This window comes from Babylonia areolata, chromosome 5 (genome assembly GCF_041734735.1).
Source record: "Babylonia areolata isolate BAREFJ2019XMU chromosome 5, ASM4173473v1, whole genome shotgun sequence".
Classification (NCBI taxonomy): domain Eukaryota; kingdom Metazoa; phylum Mollusca; class Gastropoda; order Neogastropoda; family Buccinidae; genus Babylonia; species Babylonia areolata.
The window spans coordinates 34,141,301-34,162,337 of record NC_134880.1 but is presented as its reverse complement, the minus strand read 5'-3'; the positions used below and the strand labels follow the sequence as shown (position 1 = coordinate 34,162,337).

At 46.2% G+C, this 21,037-nt stretch overlaps 1 long non-coding RNA gene across 1 annotated transcript in view; it reads right to left on the bottom strand.

Annotated features, from left to right (window-relative positions):
* LOC143282451 (uncharacterized) overlaps positions 1-21,037 on the bottom strand; it is a 219,084-nt gene that overhangs the window by 10,842 nt on the left and 187,205 nt on the right. The window contains exon 3 of the long non-coding RNA XR_013055255.1: positions 15,402-15,678. This is a non-coding gene — a long non-coding RNA (uncharacterized LOC143282451). The remainder of the gene's footprint in view (positions 1-15,401; positions 15,679-21,037) is intronic.

The following is a 21,037-nucleotide window of genomic DNA, read 5'->3' as shown; positions in this document are numbered from 1 at the left end:
TTAACTGTGGAGTTTGAACCATGTAATTGCTGTTTATCATTATCATTCTTATCATTATCATTATTAATGTTTTTTATTATTACTATTAGCATTATTGTGACAAAACAGCATTGACAAAGCATACACCTGTACAAAACACGCGGAAGCACAGGACGTACGAGCACATACAAATTAAATGGACAGGAATCTTCAATATACTGAGGCAGATTTTCCCTGGTCAGTGTCAAAGGTGGTTCGATAGAAATTTCAGTGTAATGCAGCAAGTTGCTGTTACTGAGCGCTATGGACTCAGTGCTATAGATTCAGTCAAAGATAATATCAACAATAATTCTGTTGTGACTTGAACACCTCGGACCAGTGTAGCGAGAGAAAATAAAAATCACTCTGCTGGTGGGATTATGACCAGAATGTTCAAAGCAAATAAATGACTTGGCAAGTGAGATCTACGTTATTGCAATGGCGTTTAGTACGCTATTCATTTGACTGTATGTGTGTGTGTGTGTGTGTGTGTGTGTGTGTGTGTGTGTGTGTGTGTGTGAAAGAATGCTTTCCCCGAGGGATAGCACATCGCCATAGCAACGCCACTAATAGATTTTTCTGTTTGTTTTGTCAGGTATTTATTTTACTGTCGGATTTCTCGACAGCGACAACCCTTTTATTGCTGTGGGTTCTTCTACGTGCACTAGGTGCATTCTGCCCACAGGTCCTCGGCTTAACGTCTAATCCGAATGACTAGCACCCAGAACGCCACTGCTCAAGGTCTAGCGGAGGGGACAGTAAAAGATACCGGTCCATGCACGGGACTGAAACCCGTGGGCACTCACTTGCTGGTCCGCTGCCTTACCACCAGTCCAGCGCGCATCGTGCTCCATCTGACACACCTCAGCTCCCGGTGCCAGCCCTTGAGGGGGTGAGGGCCTCAGGCACAACTGGGCCACCGTGGATTGACACTGTGTAAGCAGCCGCTTCACTGCTTTCTGTATCTGTCTGTCTCCCCCTGACGCAATCCAACGCAATCAGTGCGGAGGGATACAGCGTCTGGCCTGCAGCTCCACCGAACCCAGCTCCCAGCATGCCTGATTAGAGGCAGGGAATGTAATCAGGGCACGGAGATAAGGTCCCCCCCCCCCCCCCCACACACACACACCCAGCCAGTGCCAGTCTGGGGAGGGGATTCTCTTTCAGGCTGTCCAGTCGCGGACGTTGATGGAAAATTGAGTGTTGGGGGTGATGTGATTATCGGTGAAATGGAGACTGTTGGATTGTTGGGCTCCAATAAACAAGCACCGTTCTCTTCTACTAATACTAATACTTGCGGCAGACAGGCTTTTTTCCCGTTAGGGTTTTGCCTGTTTAACGAATCTGTACGTTTGCCTGATATCTACACAATCAAGCATTACTGGAAAGGTGGAGTGTTCTTAAAATAAGTACCGTCACATCTATTTGCATAGCTGCACAGAATTATTTTCTTCTATCTAAACTAGTGCCTCCTCCCAACGTTACAGCCCAAAGAAGTGAATGATTTCACCCATAAAACTATGTAGTATGATATCCCTTTTCACAGAATTGAAACAATGTATATGTTAACAACGCTTGCCGATTGGAATGGTCCCTGATATTGGAACCAATGCCTGGTGGGTCAAAGTACTGATAAACACCTTTACTATCACTAAACACCTTTACTCTCCCTCCCTAAATTCTTACTTTTTTTCTGAAATTGAGAAAGGAAGCAGCACACCATCTTGTGAACGTGAGTGGCAAAATTATAACCAATAGAGATCCTACTAAAACGTTGAACCACCTCAGACATATGTACATTATCATATTTTTGGTCCCAAGGTTGTCATAGCCGAGGGGTGGCAATGGGGACAAGCTCCTATTGTCTATAAAATGCCCCTCACGGCGCATGTCTCCAACAGCCTCTGACAACTAAGTCCAGCTCCTAGCCTGCTCGTGTGGCTTAGATATAAGCCCGGCGGAACTGCTACTACTGATAGGGGAAGGGGCGAAGGCGGGTTACCTGGCGCCTGAAAACCAGTGCTTTGGGTAGATGGGGCTCATCAGTCTGGGAAGACAGCTCATCTAAGAGAAGGAAAACTCTGATTTCAAACCTCCGCTGCCTTGCGGCCATACCCACTCATAGGAAAGGCTTCGGGAGTCAACCCTGAGGAAAAATCCGGAGCCGGAGTCCATAAGGCAGTCCGAGGCTGTATACAGCAACCTTCTGGCAACTCCTGCGACGGCACTGGAACCATGTGTATCGGCGCTGGGACTATACGGCGTAGGGGCGCGTTCCCCGGGTGGCGAATGGGGGAGCCCTCCCTTTGGGGGTTGCACCAAATGATATGGAATAAGGTGCCGTGGACCCACATAGTCTAGGAGAAGGACAACTCTGATTTCAAACCCGGGCAGATGGAGTCCGTTAGCCTCAGCAGGCAGTCCTTCCAAGAGGAGGAAAACTCCCAAGAGAAAACCCGGCCAACTGTAAACCGTTACCAGAACAGGAGATCACCGAAGACGGCGCCACAGTGGCCTCTCTAGGGGCGTGATCTAGTCAAAACCGGCTGTGCACACACTCTACGACACATGGCTACACAGACAATACTAGACCGATGTGGTGTCGTCTTCCTGGACCATGGCCGGGGGGAGACGGTGCCGGGCCCTCAGCCTCAAAGGGGCCCATCCACTACTACCAACCACGGACGCGATGCTTCCCAGACTCTTTGGGGAAAACAGATTGGAGCACATGGGCAAGCAGCACTTCGTATCGTCCACTGGAATGCGCAAGAAGGTTGAGCTCCAACGGTTTCTGCGTGAAAATGCGATCGATGTATGTTGCATCCAAGAGACTCACCTCAAGAACACTCACTGCTTTTTCATAAGAGGTTACGAGTTGTTCAGACAAGACAGAGAGAACAGACCAGAGGGAGGCCTCATCACCCTGGTAAGAAACAACATCCCAGCGGCAGAGACCCAGAGTTCTGGTCAAGCTGATCTCGACACAGAATTTCTGGGAGTCAAGTTGGTGTTGCCATGCACGTCAGTGACAGTCCTCAATGTCTATTCACCTACAAACCAAATACAGCTTGACTCTATCCTCGTTGACTCCCACAGCTGGATCATCACAGGAGACTTTAACAGCCACTGACCCAGCTGGGGCTACCAAGATCTTAACAAGAAGGGAGAAGATGTGGAAAACTGGGCAATCAGTAACCAGCTGATCCTCATCAACAGTCCAAAAGATCCACCTACGTGCTACTCACAAGCATGGAGGACCACAAGCACTCCTGACCTGGCCTTCACGACAGACGACATCCATAGCATTGCCCAAAGGGAGGTGTCCCCCCAGCTTGGAGGCAGCGACCACAGGCCAGTGATCATTACAGTACAGAGACATTTTGAAACCCATCCCACCAGGCTCCCAGCAAGCTGGAATTACAAGAAGGCAAACTGGGACCTTTTCAAGCACGAGGCAGACAAGAGGACTTCTGCGCTGACACTGTCGCACCAAGACATCAACGAAAATGCCAAGAATTTTAATAAGGCAGTATTAGACGCGGCGCAGGCAGCTATTCCACGAGGCAAACGCAGGAACTACCGTCCCTACTGGACACCTGAGCTCGACACCCTGCACAAGAACCTCAGTGAAGCCAGGGACATGATGGAGAGCTCCCCCACTGACGAAAATGTAGAGACACACAACAGAGCGAAAGCTGCGTTCATAAAGGAAAAGCTGCAACCAACACGCAAAAGTTGACAAGACAAGACATCCTCCCTGAACATGGAGACAGACATGCAGGGGCTCTGGAAGCTGACAAAGAAACTGAACGATGACAACCCCAGCAGAGGCAAGACCGTCATCGAGCAGGACAACCAGCTGAAAACAGAAAAGGCCGCAGCCAACACCTTTGCGGAACTGTACCGAGAGGAGAGTACGATCCACATGTCCAGACAGCGCATCAAGCAGGTACGAGAGGAAACCACGAAACTCATGACATCAAACCCACATGGCATACATGACAGCTGTACGAGCGAACCACTAACCATGAAGGAGCTGAAACAAGGCATTCGCAAGCTGAAGCCCACGAAAGCTCCGGGGCCTGATGGTGTCACTGGCGACATGCTGAAGCACCTGGGACCAGCATCCAGAACAGTGCTGCTTCAGACCTTCAACTACAGCTGGACAGCAGGAGTTGTGCCTTCCATCTGGAAAGAGGCAGAGATCATCCCGATCCCAAAGAAGGGAAAGAACAAGAAGGACCCCCACAGCTACAGACCAATCAGCCTTCTGAGCTGTGTCGGCAAGCTGCCGGAAAGGATGGTCAACCGCCGCCTCACCTTCCTCCTGGAAACACAGAACATCCTTTCACCTACCCAGACCGGCTACAGAAAATTCCGAAACACAGAAGATCAACTAGCCCTCCTTGTCCAGGACATCGAAAAGTCTTTTCAGGAGAAGAAGAAGACACTGGCCGTGTTTTTTGACCTGTCGAGAGCGTTTGACAAAGTGTGGAAGGAGGGCCTCATCCTGAAACCTCTCCAAGCCGGCGTACGTAGCAAGATGTACATGTGGATCCAACACTACCTCTTCGGCAGGACCGCAAGGGTCAAACTAGACGGCTTCCTCAGCAGAAAGGTCAAGCTACGTGAGGGTGTCCCCCAGGGAGGAGTGCTTTCCCCAACATTGTTTCTGTTGTATATCAACGACATCAGAGACAACATAACGAAGCACATCTTCAACAGTCTGCACGCAGACGACCTGGCAGTATGGACATCCGCTGAACACACCAGCACGGCCTCCTACCGGCTTCAGGAAGTCGTCAGCAATATCGCTACATGGACAGAAGACTGGGGCCTTGAGCTCAACACCACAAAAACCAACGCAACACTCTTCTCTCTCTCTCTCCACCGCCAACGAGCAAGTCAAGCTGAAGCTCCAGGGACAGGTCTTGCCCCAGACGGATATACCAACATTCCTTGGTTGGACACCCGCCTGACCTGGAATCCCCAGATTGAGGAGATGGAGAGGAGAGGCATCCGCAAGCTAGCCCTGCTGAAGAAGCTGGCCGGGACGACTTGGGGAGCAGACAGCAGGCTTCTCGCCAGGGTCTACATGTGAGCGGTCAGACCCACCATGGAGTACGCCTCAACCTCGTGGGCACAGCCTCCAAGACCAACAAGAGCCAGCTCGACAAAGTCCAAAATATGGGACTACGCCTCATACGGGGAGCCATGAGGTCTACGCCGATCCATGACATGGAGAAAACTGCTAACGTTGAGCCCCTGGAGGGAAGACGCGACCTGAAAGTCCTGATGCAGGGAGAGAAGCTCAGAAGACTGCCCTCACACCACCTACACCACAGACTGGAGCAGCCCACCAAGAACCGTCTCAAACGTCAGAGCCTCAATCACCAGTATAAAGCACTCAGAGCACAGCACAGCGATGTTCTGGCGGCAAAAGGGGAGTCTTGCACTGACCTTGCCTTGCCTGACTGGAAGGCTTGACCAAGAGATAGAGGCCACCATCAGCTTCAGAGTTCCTGGAATCACCACGAAAGACCAGCAACCAGCTACTCTCAAGATCCAATTTCAGAGCTGAAGTCCTGGCCATTAAAACAGCAGCAGAATTCCTCTCCTCCTGTGGAAAGCCCCTTGGCAGCATCTCCATCCTCACTGACCCCATGTCCACACTCCAGGCCCTTGACTCCCCTGATCCTGGTCCACTGATCCAGTCCCTAAAGGCCTCCCTCGCAACCCTTACCGAAACAGCCCCAACGACCCTCCAGTGGGTGCCTGTACATGTAGGCCTCCCAGGCAACGAGCGTGCAGACCACCTTGCTAAGGAAGGATGCCAGCTCACACAGCCAACCTTTCCTGCCACGTATGAGGAAGCAAAAACTCTCCTCCGCAGCAGATTCCGAAGAGGCTGGGTCACCCTGAACGGAGGCTACCAGGCACACCAGGATCCCATCAGGACACTGGAAAGGAGACACCAGACTACCATCTACCGCCTTCGCACAGGACAGTGCGGCCTCCGAGCACACCTGAAGAGGAATGGAGTGGCAGCCACATCCCTATGTGATTGCGGCCAGGCTGACCAGACCCCATCCCATATTCTCCAAGGCTGCCCCCTGTATGAGAAGATGCGGCAGCAGTCCTGGCCTGGGGGTGCTGACCTCAACACCAAGCTCTGGGGGACGGCAGCCGATCTTCACCGGACGTCCGAGTTTGTGGCATCCCTCGGACTTCGACCCTGACTGCGTAGCTGTCGAACGCGAAAGAAAGAAAGAAAGAAAATATTTTTGAAAAAATAAAATAAAATAAAATAACACCAAAACATTGTCAGTCGAATAAGATCGAACTGCAGAATTTGTAAATATTTCCGGTGACACTATGCGCGCGCGCGTGTGTGTGTGTGTGTGTGTGTGTGTGTGTGTGTGTGTGTGTGTGTCTGTGTGTGTCTGTGTGTGTCTGTGTGTGTCTGTGTCTGTGTCTGTGTGTCTGTGTGTGTCTGTCTGTCTGTCTGTCTGTTTCTGTCTGTCTGTCTCTGTCTGTCTGTCTGTGTTCATGTAAAACAAAACCCTTTCAGCACTAGGGCATTGTCATGTGTGCGGAACTGATACATTTTTACTTACTTTCCACTCAGTAGATCAACCCTTTTTTCAAGTGAGAGTGACTTTCTGCATCGCATTTTCATCTGTATCGAGTTTCTTCCCCAGCATGCCAGGAAAGAATCGAACAAATAGGCGAAACAAAACTCGGAAAAAAAGCAAAGTGACAGCACTGATTACGGAAAAAATACCCCCCACCCAACCACTCTCCGCCCTCCCCAAAAAACCAACAACAACTGAATGCTAGCATTGTTATTGTCAGGATCATCGTATTCATCGTGGTTGACATTATCATCGTATGAAACAGGCAGTCTCACAGACCAAAACGCACCAGCAACCCACTTTTCCGGCTCTCTGTGCCGCGCTCTATCCCACACGAGGGCGGGAGTGACAGAGACTATCCCACACATCAGCTGCCATATGACTTAGGGCGGGACAGGGCAGAAGGCACAGAGGTGACGGGGGTGGGGGTGGGGGTGTGGGGGGGAGAGGCTGGATGACTGATAGAGAAGGGAAGCAAGCTGCACACACCACGCACTTCAAAGGGCAATGCCTGCATCCAGCATCTCCTAAATTACGGAGATGGAGACATCCCCGACTAGCCCCTTCCCCACTGCATTCACCCACCCCACCCTCGCACCCCCCACCCCACCCCGCACTACACATTCCCATATCTCAGTCCTTAGGGACAGCGCTTCACAGCTGATAGTCTATGAATTTCTCCCACCCTGTCTATGATCGGCACCAGTGACCGTGGCATTATCAGAAAACTGTCCTTGGTTGGGGAACTACCGGTCTATGGAGATAAAAGCATCGCGGTTATTCTGATATCTGCAATACGAGGAAGAGTGAGGGTGTCGGCGGAGAGATTTGTGTGAAATATTCCTTGCTTCATCTCAGAGAGGGAGAAAGATGTGAAGAGAGAGAGATATATGGATAAACACAAAAAAGAGCGAGACAGAGAGAGAAGGGAGGGAGAAACAGACAGAGAGATAGACAGAAAGACAGACGGACAGACAAAGAAAGATATGGGTTATTCCCAGGAAAGATGTATAGGGATCCCCTTCCCAGTTGTGTGTGCTGCGATCAAAATCGAGGATAATCGGCTTCACGGATGCGTTTTTCGGAAGTCTTTCTGGAAAAGTCGTGATCAGCAATGCTGGTGTCTATATCTGTCAAGCATGGCTGACACCGAGACACAGTGTGAAAAGAAGCGTGGAGTACAAACTTGCCACGCTATCTTCATCTTCCTCATCAACACAGACAATAAATGTCCCAGATTCCATGGCCTTTACTGCCCTTCTTTTAAGGTGACCTGACTGTAATCTCCCTCCACTTCCCAGGCTGGGATCAGTTCCTGTTAAGGTCCTCAGTGTCGACAGATTCATGGGGGACTCTTGCTGGAGGGACGTGGTGGCGGTCTCCTCTCTGGAGGGGATGCTCACTCAGTCTGGCTCTGCGATCTCATTGCGTGGTGCTCTGCGTGTGTTCATTTAAACAGAATAAACTCCACTGAAAAAACTACTGACGTTAATCGGCAGGAATGCAGGGACTCCTCTGGTGTGTTGCTTCCTGGTGACCTGACGTCCATAGCTCCATGTGGGCTGTTGCCACTGGTCGGGCAGCATACGGACCCGGGTGTGGAGTGTATGGGGATCTCCGTCTGGGAGCAATGCACTGAAACGGTGCGGAGGCAGCAAAAAAGGAGAGAGAGAGAGAGAGAGAGAGAGAGAGAGAGAAGGAGAAAGAGAGAGAGGCACAGGGACAGAGAGAAATACAGACAACGTGCTCACAAGTCATACCACCATGCACTCACAATTGATAGCTCTTTCTTTACCACCCTTATTCCCTCTAACACACACGCACACACACACACACACACACACACACACACATGTACACACACACACACACACACAAGCGCACATACTACCGCAACCCATCCACCTTCTCTCTGTCTCTCTGTCTCTGTCTCTCTCTCTCTCTCTCTCTCTCTCAGTACACCCTGTCAACATCCATAACATTTTATGGATGGCGATGTCTGTACTCTCTATCATGTGTACCCAGTCCCAGCACGAGTACAGCCCCTTTGCATGTGCTGTCCGGTGTCACAGTACTTCTTCACTTTGCTGTATGCACGCTGCACAGGCTAACAAATCAATCACATTTCTGAAAACAAGAAAATTAAATCACTCAATGAAACGGAAGTAACACTCAGACAATGCTTCAGCATTCTTTTTTTTTTTTTTTTTTTTCAAAATTGAAAGTGTTCGGTAATATGCCAAGGGCGATCCTTTCAATCTAACCCGCTTCCATCACTTCGAGAAGTCCCCAAATGGATGTCAGTAAACAGCCAACCAACCAAGCAAAGAAACAAAGCACATAAGAAAACAACAACAACAACAAAAGGAATCTGACTATAAAGTCCGTCTGACCCTCCCCCCTTTCTACATTTCATCCACCCCTTCGGTCCTTCAAGCACACGGACACATGTCATTTTAAAATCAACCAACCGATGGAAGTCAAACACTCGTGACGCCATTATCTCTGGCAAAACGGTCTTAAATGGATAGTGTTTGAAAACAGTCTGACCATACCTATCACTTAGAACGTTGGGGAGGAAGAGATGGAGGCAAAGAACAAAATATAGTGAGAATATTCTTCTCGTCCATCACTCTTCTGTATAATAATTTTAATCAGATACTTAACAACTATGATATTCGGTTGTTTTATATCTTCATCAATATCGTCGATTATCTTGAAAGGTCATGGAGAAAAACTAGAGGTCTTTAAAAGCCGTTATATTTCACGCTCTGTGTGCATGGTGGTTTCAGATTACACTGTTCCTGCAGCAGTACCAACAAAAGTAAATAACTCAATTTTGAAATAAAAGGGAAATGGAGCTCCATGACCGTGTGAGGTTAAAAAAAAAAAGAAGCATAAAAACATGGGAATATTTGCTATCAAAAAGTAACACATCAAACGTATCACCAATGTCTCTGACATAACGTGCACAATGATTAAATGCACTGTTAAGATGCTTGGAGAAGACAGTAATTGATGAAATTAATTCAAGCCAGGTGTTGGATCATTAATTTCAGTGAAAGGAGCCCGACTAATGAAGCTGAGTACCATCAAACAAACAAATAAACAAACACAATTTCAATTCTCCACCTTCTCCTACATCCACATGCAATCCGCACACCCCACACCGCTCTCTTACTGAATGGGGGAGGGGGGGGGGGGTGAGCAAGGAAAGGCATGGCACACACACCTTGCTTTATCATGAGATGTGACAATAGCTACCTGTAGTCAAGGCCTTGCTTTATCATGAGATGTGACAACAGCTACCTGTAGTCAAGGCCTTGCTTTATCATGAGATGTGACAATAGCCACCTTGTAGTCATGTCCAGGCCTCCTGTGTCAAATCAAATCAAATCAAATCGTGTTGCTTATAGCTCAGCACACGTCAAAGGAGCCATTACCTCCTGTGTAAGCAGACTCATCAGATAGTATTGTTGAAGGCAGACAGAAAACCTTCACTTGGCGTGGAACATCATTCAGTCTGCCAACGGTGAATCACACCAAGGTTGTACAATGCGCTAATGAACTCAACCAAAAGGATTAATCAGCGGCGAACAGTCTCCTCTTGAGGGTAGACTCTTGAAAGCCTGGTTCTAAGATTATAAGATTCCTTGTGGACTGCTGTTGTTAAGAACACCACCAAACGAGTCTTTCTCTGACTGAGGGGTTACTGGATACCACACAGGAACGGGACGCCAGACAGTCAGACGGAAAGAAAGAAAGAAAGAGCAAAAGAAACAAAGAAAGAACGAGAACAAAGAAAGGAAGGAGACAAAGAAACCTCGTCAGAGGAACAGAAAAGAAAACAAAGGAAGAAATGAAGAAAGAACATCTCGTCAGACGGATGGCTGACTGGACGCCTGAAAACAGGACTGCTCTTATCCACAACACGACCGAACGAGTCCTCTTCCGACTGAGGTAACAGGAAAGAAAGGAAAATCTGACACACACACAGAAAAAAAAGAATGAACAGAAAACATAAAGAAAACTATACAGACAAAAAGCGGCGGGATATAATGACATAAAGTAAAATAAAATAACGAGGTTAAAAACGAAAATGGAAGAAAAATGACAGAAACGGGAAATGAAGAAAATGAAGAATGAAAGAAAGACAAAACAACTGACAAAAGAGAAAGAAAGAAGTAAAAACCAAGGAAAGGCCTTTCCACGGATTTCAGCATCATGCCTGACAGGTCCTACTCCTTAAAAGTAACCACTCTCTCTCTCCATACCCATACACACATATACATTACAAACAAGCAAATGTACAAAACAAAATACATTCGCACGCACGCATGCACAAACACACACCCACATACACGCACACACACACGCGCGCGCACACACACACACACACACACACACACATGAACACACACACAGACACACTTACACACACACACACACACACACACACACACACACATGAACACTTACACACACACACACGCACACTCACACACACACACACACACACACACGCACGCACGCACACACACACACACACACACACACACACACACACACACACACACACACACACTCACTCACAGAGTAAGACGAATACACGAACACACGCATATACATACACACAAAGTCACGCTCGTACACCTTCACACACTTACACACACATACACCCACACGGCACATTCATACACACACACACACATACAATGACACAAACACTTACAGGCGCATGCACACACACATACACATACACACACACGCGCGCGCGCGCGCGCGCGCACTCGTATGCCCCATTGGACGGAATGGAGCGGATAGTTCGAACTGAGTTGTAATTAAGTTACGAATCGACAAACCAGATACCATGCGAAGCATGGAGACAAATCTAGGCCGCAGACACACACACACACACACACACACACACACACAACCTGTCTCTCTCTCTCTCTCTTTCTACCCCCCTCCCCATGCCCAGCCCCTCCACCCCAATTTAAAAAAGAAAAAAAGGTGGAAATAATAATAGGGAAGGCAATTAAATACACGCAAAAATAATGACACGCAATTGATACCATAGAAAGAAAGAATACAAGAAAGTAGGCAAGGAAAGAACGGAAAAGAAAGAAAGACAGACAAAGAGACAGACAAAATAGATTAATTCACAGAAAAGAACAGTGAGGAGGAAAAGTGCAGAACGAAGAAAGAAAACAAAATCAATTGGAAATGAAACAAACAAAAAAACAACAAAAAAGAAAAGAAAAAGTAAATAAATAATCGGTAGCTGAAAGCACGAAGGAGAAGAAAAAAGAAAAAAAAAACAATATCTTTTGAATAGCCAACTCCTTCAAAATCTGTAATCCAATCCATTTTTGTTGGTTTTTCTTTTAAAATTGGACTTTTTTTCTTCATCTCTCTCTCTCTCTCTCTCTCTCTCTCTCTCTCTCTCTCTCTGCCTCTCTCTCTGTCTGTCTCTCTCTCTGTGTCTCTCTGCCTCTCTCTGTCTGTCTCTCTCTCTCTCAGTTACTGACATTCTGCAAGCCGTATCTTTTTAACGAACACTGCTATCAGAAAAGCATTGACATGCTTCGGGTTATGTGTTTCTCCAAGAAGAAAAACCCATAGAATCACTTCACTATCCGATTATCCTAAAGTTTGTTCCGTCATTAAGTTTTAATACTTCCGAGTGTGAAATTCACTGTGTAGTATTGTGTTCTAACTATCGCAACTTTAGGAAACGTACTCATACCCCTCAGATGATTCTCCCGACCATTAGCGTTTCTGTACTAGTCTTTTGATGGCCAGAGAAACTTTGTAAAGTGCTGATTGGCATTACAGACATTTTTGTCCGCACGATCAGGAAATATTCCGTGCGATCTCCCACCTACCCACCCACCCACCCAACAGGGATGATACAGACTAATTTCAAAATGTTTTCTGGCATACACTGAACTCAATTTCACATGTTTCCAAGGTATACGATATATATATATATATTGTTGTGTAATCTTTAGAAGATAACTTTTCAATGCTGTAAGAAGACAGAAGAAAAGTCGACAGGCTGAACTGAAAGGATGAATTAATCTTACAATAAGGACCAAAGCCAAGAGCAGAACCATCGATACTGTTATCTACGGTTCACACACAATATTTGCCTTTGAAGAACTTCCACAAAAAATGAGTAACTTCTTCCTAGTAACCTCTAGACTTTCCTCGGATACATCGGATAAAGCGTTTTCAAGCCAGACTGCAACTTTTGCACTTGGACAACATAAGGAAATACAATATTGGAATATGAAGGCTACAAGACTTCGCTTCAAGCTTTAGAACAGAAAAAGTAAGATGAAAAACTCTAACAGAGAGTAAGTGCTTTGACCTTTTCGCATGGTAAGTCACCACCACCGCTGCAGGCAATACCTCTGTGTGTGTGTATGGGGGGCGCGCGCGCGTGCGAACGTGTGTTCATGAGTACATGTGTGCGTGCGTGCATGAGTGTGTGTATGCGTCCGTGCGCGCGCGCGCTCGCGCGCGTGTGTATGTGTGTGTGTGCTTGCGCGCGTGTGTGCGTATATATATATATATATATATATATATATATATATATATATATATGTGTGTGTGTGTGTGTGTGTGTGTGTGTGTGTGTGTGTGTGTGTGTGTGTGTGTGTGTGAGTGTGGCGGTGATGGGGTAGGGTGGGGTGCCGGAAAGGCGAATTTGATCCCTTCCAAGAGAGAAACTGGGATGGGAACCATTGCTGTTGTTGTTGTTTTTCTCACTTTGTGAGAGAGCCAACGGTATGACTACAGTTTTGTTGGCCAAGGATTCTGTCCGACATAATTATCGGGAATGACAGTGAACCACCCCTGCACAGTCAGGGATGCACAGACACCAGCCCACTTACAAAGTCATGGATCTCTCAGCCTCTTCCACTGGACACTACAAAGTCCAGCGACGCAATAGGAAGTGACAGTGCTCTTAGCGTGTTCGGTCAGCAGACTACTGTCAGTGGGAGAACAATCAGAGCTGACACACGGAGGATGGATGATATCGCCAGGAAGGAAGAAGACGACGAAGTATAATTATCATTGCAAAATGAAATGCAACAGTATCTATTCCCACTCCTTTCTCCCTGCCCTTCATCTCTCTCTCTCTCTCTCTCTCTCTCTCTCTCTCTCTCTCTCCACCCCCTTTTTTCCTTCACCTTTCCCGCCCTCTCTTTCTTATTTGAAGATCTCAAGTTGGTCATCACTCATTGTTTTTTATGGGGCAGAATGAACTCTAATTTGGCCAGACAATGACTGATGAGCAGGCTTCAAAGGGATCTTATTATTGGCATTGCCAGCAAAAACGTATCCAACTGTTTGTGGCTTTTCTCTCGCATGTGTTTCGGCGTCCATGCGTGTGTATACAGTAGCGTGCGCACACACATACACAAACACACACACAATATGAAACAAATATTTAAAAAAGAATACATATATATAACCCAATGCATGTAGGTTACATTACAGAAAGGTGTGTGTGTGTGTGTGTGTGTGTGTGTGTGTGTATGTATGTGTGTGTCGTGTGGTGTGTGTGTGTGTGTGTGTGTGTGTGTGTGTGTGTGTGTGTGTGTGTGTGTGTGTGTGTGTGTGTGTGTGTGTGTGTGTGTGTGTGTGTGTGTATGTGTGTTCGTGTGTGGTGTGTGTGTGTGTGTGTGTTCGTGTGTGTGTGTGTGTGTGTGTTCGTGTGTGTGTGTGTGTGTGCGTGCGTGCGTGCGTGCGTGTGCGTGTGTGTGTGTGTTAATAGAATAGCTTAGAATACTGTCATAAACCCTTAAAGTTTATAAGACACAATAAAACATAAACGTGAGCATATTGAGAAAAGAAACATTCGTGAAAAAAATTTGCCAGCCTTGGCTGTAATTCTTTTAGAAGGCATGGCATTTGGATGACATTAATCGATTAGGAATTTGTTTCTGTAAATAATGTATTTTACACAATTGTCTAAAAGGTGGATCCTGTCTTCTAAACTGTTACAGGTATCACACAGTCTTTGCACTTTCAGCGTATTCTTATATCTTCCCTGTTCGATTTGTAAGAAATGGGCGCGGATTCGTAACATAGTCAGTGCTTTTCTGTTTTGTGTATTTGCTGTATTTTTCAAATATGGTTCAAGTTTTTAATTTGTCCCAGCTTCTTGGGTATAGCATACGTGTGTGTGTGTGTGTGTGTGTGTGTGTGTGTGTGTGTGTGTGTGTGTGTGTGTGTGTGTGTGTTGTCTGCTGTGCGGCCCTTCGATTGTTTCTTGTTTTTGTATCAGTGTGTCTGCGTTTGGGTTACGCTATGAACTTGAACTTGAACTTGTGCGCGCGCACAATACATGCACTCCGACAATGTTTTCAGGTCAGTGATGTGACGCTAAGCTTTCAGAATTCCGAGCTCTTTCTCTCCCTTAACTCCCTCCCACTCTCCCTCATTCCCTCCCACCCCACCCCTCCTCTCTCCACCTCCCTCCCCACCCCTCCTCTCTCCACCTCCCTCCCCACCCCTCCTCTCTCATCCTCCCTCCCCACCCCTCCTCTCATCCTCCCTCCCCACCCCTCCTCTCTCCACCTCCCTCCTCCCCTCCTCTCTCCACCTCCCTCCCCACCCCTCCTCTCTCCACCTCCCTCCTCCCCTCCTCTCTCCACCTCCCTCCTCCCCTCCTGTCCACTCTGCACAAAGTGCAGAACAGAGCGGTGTGTGGACCCTGTGTCAGACACTCACCCAGTGGACGGCGTGGCGGAGTGCACGGCAGCACAACAAGCACGGGGAGCAGCCGTCACACACCAGATGACGGATGGCGATTCTACTGCCGCAGATGTGGGACAGTCCGGGATCGATGGTGGACCATTCCAATTACAACCGGCATGGTCTCTGACAGGGGCCTCCGCTGTGTCCTGACTCCTCCTCCCCCTCCTTTCCGGCGATCTGTTGCAGTCTTTGTCAGAACTGCCCTTCGGTAGCAGAGAATTGGGAGAGGTGGGTAGAATCCCCAAAGGGTCTGAAATGGTAAAAGGAAAGAAAGGTTAATACTTTGGGGTCACTTGGAGCACGAGTAGCATTTTAGAAGATGTCTACCAGCTTCACTACCACCATCCGTCACCATTATCATCATCACACCACCACTGTCATGACTGTATTGCGTTGCATTGCACTGTATTGCACTGCATAACTTTTTTTTTAATAACAATATATTTCTTTGCGTGAAATTTGGAATGATCTCTACTGAAGAGTGCGTCGTCATGGTATAGCGCCACTTTTTCATTATTTTGTTTCCGTCCACAAATATATGAATATATTTATTCGAACTATCAATATGGATCTTTCACAGAATTTTGCCATGGACAACCTCTTTATTGCCGCCATTTTTATGCGTGCGCATGGTGCATGGTTCACACGGGACTTCGTCCAATCGTCTCACACGAAACATTATCACCGTCACTACCACCGCCGCCACCACCACTGGTGTCAACTGCATATTAAAACCACACTGCCTGCATGTCAAGATGTTTCCTTTCCCAAAGGATTATCAGTGCTTTAAGACATCACAGTATATAAATCCACAAATCATTTATTTTTTTCTTAATCAGCTAGTTTTTAGATATCAATGGTTCTCACACAAACCACCAGATTATGAGTGAAGCCCTCTTCAGTTTTCTGCATGCTTTGTATTCCATCATCAATACAGAAAAGGAAATGACAACGCGAAAGACAAATGAAAAAGGAGAGAGACAGACAAAAAGAGAAGAAAGAAAATGGGACAACTGTCACTTAGCTCGGAAAGACGCAAAGATAAAAGTGCAAAGGACGGAAGAAAGATAGAGCGGACCACAAACTGACAAACTACCAGAAAGAAAAAAATATCAGAAAATGATGAAAAGAAAGAAATAAACACACAGAAACAAATCCTGAGGAAAAAAGGAAATTATCTTCTCAATGCTACGCATCGTCACTTTCTTCACAGGAGAAATGAGAAAAGGGCAGACAACAAGTGACCGTTCACAGACAACGGAGCTTTGGTAACGGCGACCCGCTGGGACTGTGAGGACACACGCTTCCTCCCCCCCTCCCCCTCTCCCCCCCCTCCCCCCACCTGTTTCCATCAGCCATCAACATCACAGCTGTTTTTACCGCCCCTCTGACAGCATGTTCCCATGTGTAGCTCCGTCACTTCCACCACCACCATCACTACTAAATACAGCAACAAATAAACTACATATAAAACCGCACTGCAGATCCTTTTTTTTTTTTTTTTTTTTTTTTTTAAACTGTGGATCACATTCAACTCTGTATGGTATGTACAATTCACCAATAGTCAAAAACAGACCCTGACGGACTCTGTATTGGCAGACGAGCGTCTTAACCATTCTACCACCTGCCTCCTTTAGTTAGCTATAGGATGCGTTAGAGAAATAAATAATCAAGAAAATCCAACAGAAAAGGAAATGAAAATGGTAAGGTGACAGGGAAAACGAAAGTGGAAAGAGGAAGGCAGGGGGAGAAAAGAACTGTAAAAAAAGAAATAAAAAAAAGAAAAGAAAAACAAACTGACAGATGTCCAGAAATAAAGAAAACAAGAAAGATGAAAATAAATAAAAAGAAGAAATAAAAACAAAACAACTCATCAAAAGGAAAGAAACAAGAAGAAAATTATAATCATCGTCTCAATGCCACGCATCATGGCGTCCACCGTAGAAAGAACGAGAGACAAACAGAGATTAACGAAAGAAGGAAGCAAGAAAGAGACAGAAAGAATAAAGAGGAAGAAATAAACACAAAGAAACAAACCGCCCAGTTAAAAAAAGGAAGAAAAAAAAGAGGAAAGAATAGTATTCTCAACGCCACGCATCGCCACCTTGAGGTTCTCACGGAAAGCGAGAAAGCGGCACACAGCAAGTGACCGCCCATACCCGAGCTTGGAGAACGGCGCCCCGCGGGGACACAGAAAAGACACCACGTGACCCCCGCTCCCTGTTTGTTTTCTTCAGCCTGGAAGATCACACCTGTCTGATTGTCTCCCTACTGTCTGTCTCTCTGGATTTTGGTGTGTGTGTGTGTGTGTGTGTTTATGTGTGTGCGTGCGTGCGTGTGTGTGTACATGCGTGCGCGCGCGTTTGTGTGTATGTGTGTGTGTGTTCATCTGTGTGTGTGTGAGGGCGGAGTGCTCTCTCATTTATTTCATCCCTCACAGTCGATTCAACGGTAAAACAAGCACCCACCCCCTCCCAAATCTCCCCACCCTCCCTCTTTTCCTTCAATGTCAGTTCATCTCCACTGCTACTTCACTTAGAAAGAAAGAAAGAAAGCGAATGATAATGAACAGAGAAAAATGGAAAAAGGGGCAACGAATGAAAGAAAGAATGAACGAAATAGAAACGAAAGAAAGACAAAAATACAGAAAGAAAGACCAAATAGTTAGAACGAACAAAGACAGACTGAAAAAAAGGAAATAAGGAGAAAGAGAGGAAAAGACAAAGAAACATAGAAAGAACAAAGAGACTAACAAGCAAACAGACTGAACAATCCGTGCCAAGTGTCTCCAGTTTCCTCACATCGTAAGACAAAACACCGGAAGCAACATCTGACCCTTCATGTTCGACGGGTTTTGGAAATGAGGACCAAGAGAAGATAGTATCCTCTCCTGCGCCATCTATGATGTCATCAGCTTTGGAAGATGACGTCATTACACATCCTCTCCTGCGCCATTTATGGTGTCATTAGCCAGGAAGATGATGTCGTTTGCTTGATCTGCCAGCTTCTCTGCGGATTTTCTCCTGTTTTCCTGTGTTCCAGACACTCTGGCAGCGGCACAACAAATTTGTGTGTGTGTGTGTGCGTGTGTGTGTGTGTGTGTGTGCGGGCGTGTGTGTGTGTGTGCGCGTGTGCATGCGGGCGTTCGCGTGTGTGTCTGTGAGCGTTTGTGTGCGCACACACGCATGAACGTACCTGGAACCGTTTGTGTTGCTTTCACAAGAGAAAACATGCCACGTCCGTTGTGACAAATTCGTTCCTGGCAGGTCATCAGAAGGAAATTATGAATCCAATTTTGCCCAACACATCCATCAGACAGCACGCCAGAAACTGCTGTCCAGCCACTGTCCACACAGACAGGCAGCCACCTGCTTCACAACCCATCAACACTTCTTCGTCCATGTCCTCTTTCTTTCAGTTATGAAGAGGTTAGGAGGGAAAGAGGAGGAGGAGGACGGAGAGAAAGAAAACAGGAAGGAAGGAAGGAGCAATATGAAAACCGAAAACCGAGATTATATATCCTCTGCGTGTGTGTGTGTGTGTGTGTGTGTGTGTGTGTGTGTGTCTGTCTGTCTGTCTGTCTGTCTGTCTGTGTCTGTGTGTCTCTGTCTGTCTGTGTGTCTGTCTGTGTGTCTCTGTCTGTCTCTCTCTCTGGGGAATGACGGGTAATGGCGGCCGGCTAGCAGCCCGTGTGAATTCACGCTGCGAATTTTTCTGTTGTGAGGAGTTGTGCTGGACTGAACGGAACTTGTTTGATGTGCTGTGGATCAGTAAGGTACTGTGGAATGGTAAACTGTTAAAAAATGGTGGATTTAGGTACGTGGAGGGCTGCTATTGGTATTTTCTGTGGACGGCTACAATCTGGGTCAGGTACGAGAACACGTAAACATTTGCAGGTGAGAGATGACACGGACACTGAGACACATTTGACATCGACTGATGTTTGCATTGCTTTTGTACTGTGTGGCATGGTCTTGTCGCTGTTTCACTCTTTTTGTTGGAATGTGTGCAAGCTGTCACCCGGTGGTGCATATTTGACACAACGTGGTGAGACCAGCCTGTATTGCACACAGAGAAATCTGTTGTGATAAAAAAAGAGAAGTACAAATACAAATATAGTACAAATTACTACAGCATTTTGAAAAAGATGAAGTATATTTGATGGTCACTGGAGATCTGAATGCTATAACTGGTCAGGAACAAGCTGAACTTGAAGTCATGTCTAACTATGTGAGTGAATGGGAGTGTGACACAGTGGATGAAGGAAGCTGTGTGCGCAATTCAAAGGACCAGGTGATTAATAATTTTGGTAAAACTTTGTTGGATTTGTGTTTCATGCTTGATATGGTTATTTTGAATGGTTTTTGTACGGGCGACACAGAGGGTGAATGTACTTTTGTGTCCCCCAGTGGATGCAGTGTGATTGATTATTTTTTTATTCCTTGTAATTTATCATTGAACTTTGATTTGCATGTTGGTGAGCGTGTGGACTCGTGGCATTTACCAAAGAATTAACATGTACAAAGAATCAGAATAATTATTGTAGAAGCACAGAGAATAAGATGTAGTCATACTATTCAGAACAATAACAGAGTAAAGGAGGATAACAATGTATAATGTCCATTATCTTGTGTTCAGACTGTAAGCCAGATAATAAAGTAGACGTTGAATAGTATCACCTTTTGAATGGATGATCCAGTAATGGTGTTTTTGTTTTGTTTTGTTTTTAATATTTTTTGCTTCCCTATTGTAAGGGTGTTGTATTTCGATGAAAGCTGTTTTGTTTTTCTTTGTCTGCTTGTTTTGTTTTGATGGATTAAGCAGAGTGTGGTATTGTACTTGTGGTGACATAAGAAATAACCCTTATCACCTCCTTGTCAATAGACCTATACAGGTAATGACAATAAAATATCAAAGCGTCTCTCTCTCTCTCTCTCTCTCTCTCTCTCTCTCTCTCTCTCATGATATGAAACAACAGTTTTTTCCTTTAAAATATTACCGAAATCCATGTACCTTTAAATTAAGTTTGCAAGCGTCGTGCATTAGAGATAGTGATGCTCGGTTTTGTAAGTTTTCTTATAGAATGCATTTGAGAGATAATGTACTGTTTTGATGATATGATTTATTCGTTTATCTAGTTTGACGTGATCTTTGATATGCATTTATGATATTTGGTATGGCTGTGTTGTGCTTGTGTATCCATGTACACCCTTTCATGAGGGGCGATAGCCAAATAATGAATACATTATTTGTGTGTGTGTGTGTGTGTGTGTGTCTGTCTGTCTGTCTGTTTCTGTCTTTCTCTTTCTCTCTGTCTGTCTGTCTGTCTGTCTCTCTCGTTCTCTGTGCGAGTGAGTGCATGCGTGCATATCTGTATCTGTGTTTGTATATGTGTGTGTGTGTGTTTGTTTGTGTGTACGCGTGTGTGTAGTTGTATGTATGTGAGCGTGTGCAGACAAGCAGGCAGGAAGACAGAAGGCAGGAGAGAAAGGCGGAAGGGCTGCCAGCTGGATGCAGTGAAAAAGGACAATAAGAGGGGAGGTTGTGGGCGGAAGGAGGGAAGAGAAAGTCGTCACAAGAACAGCACCACCTGACGGTGATAAGTAAGA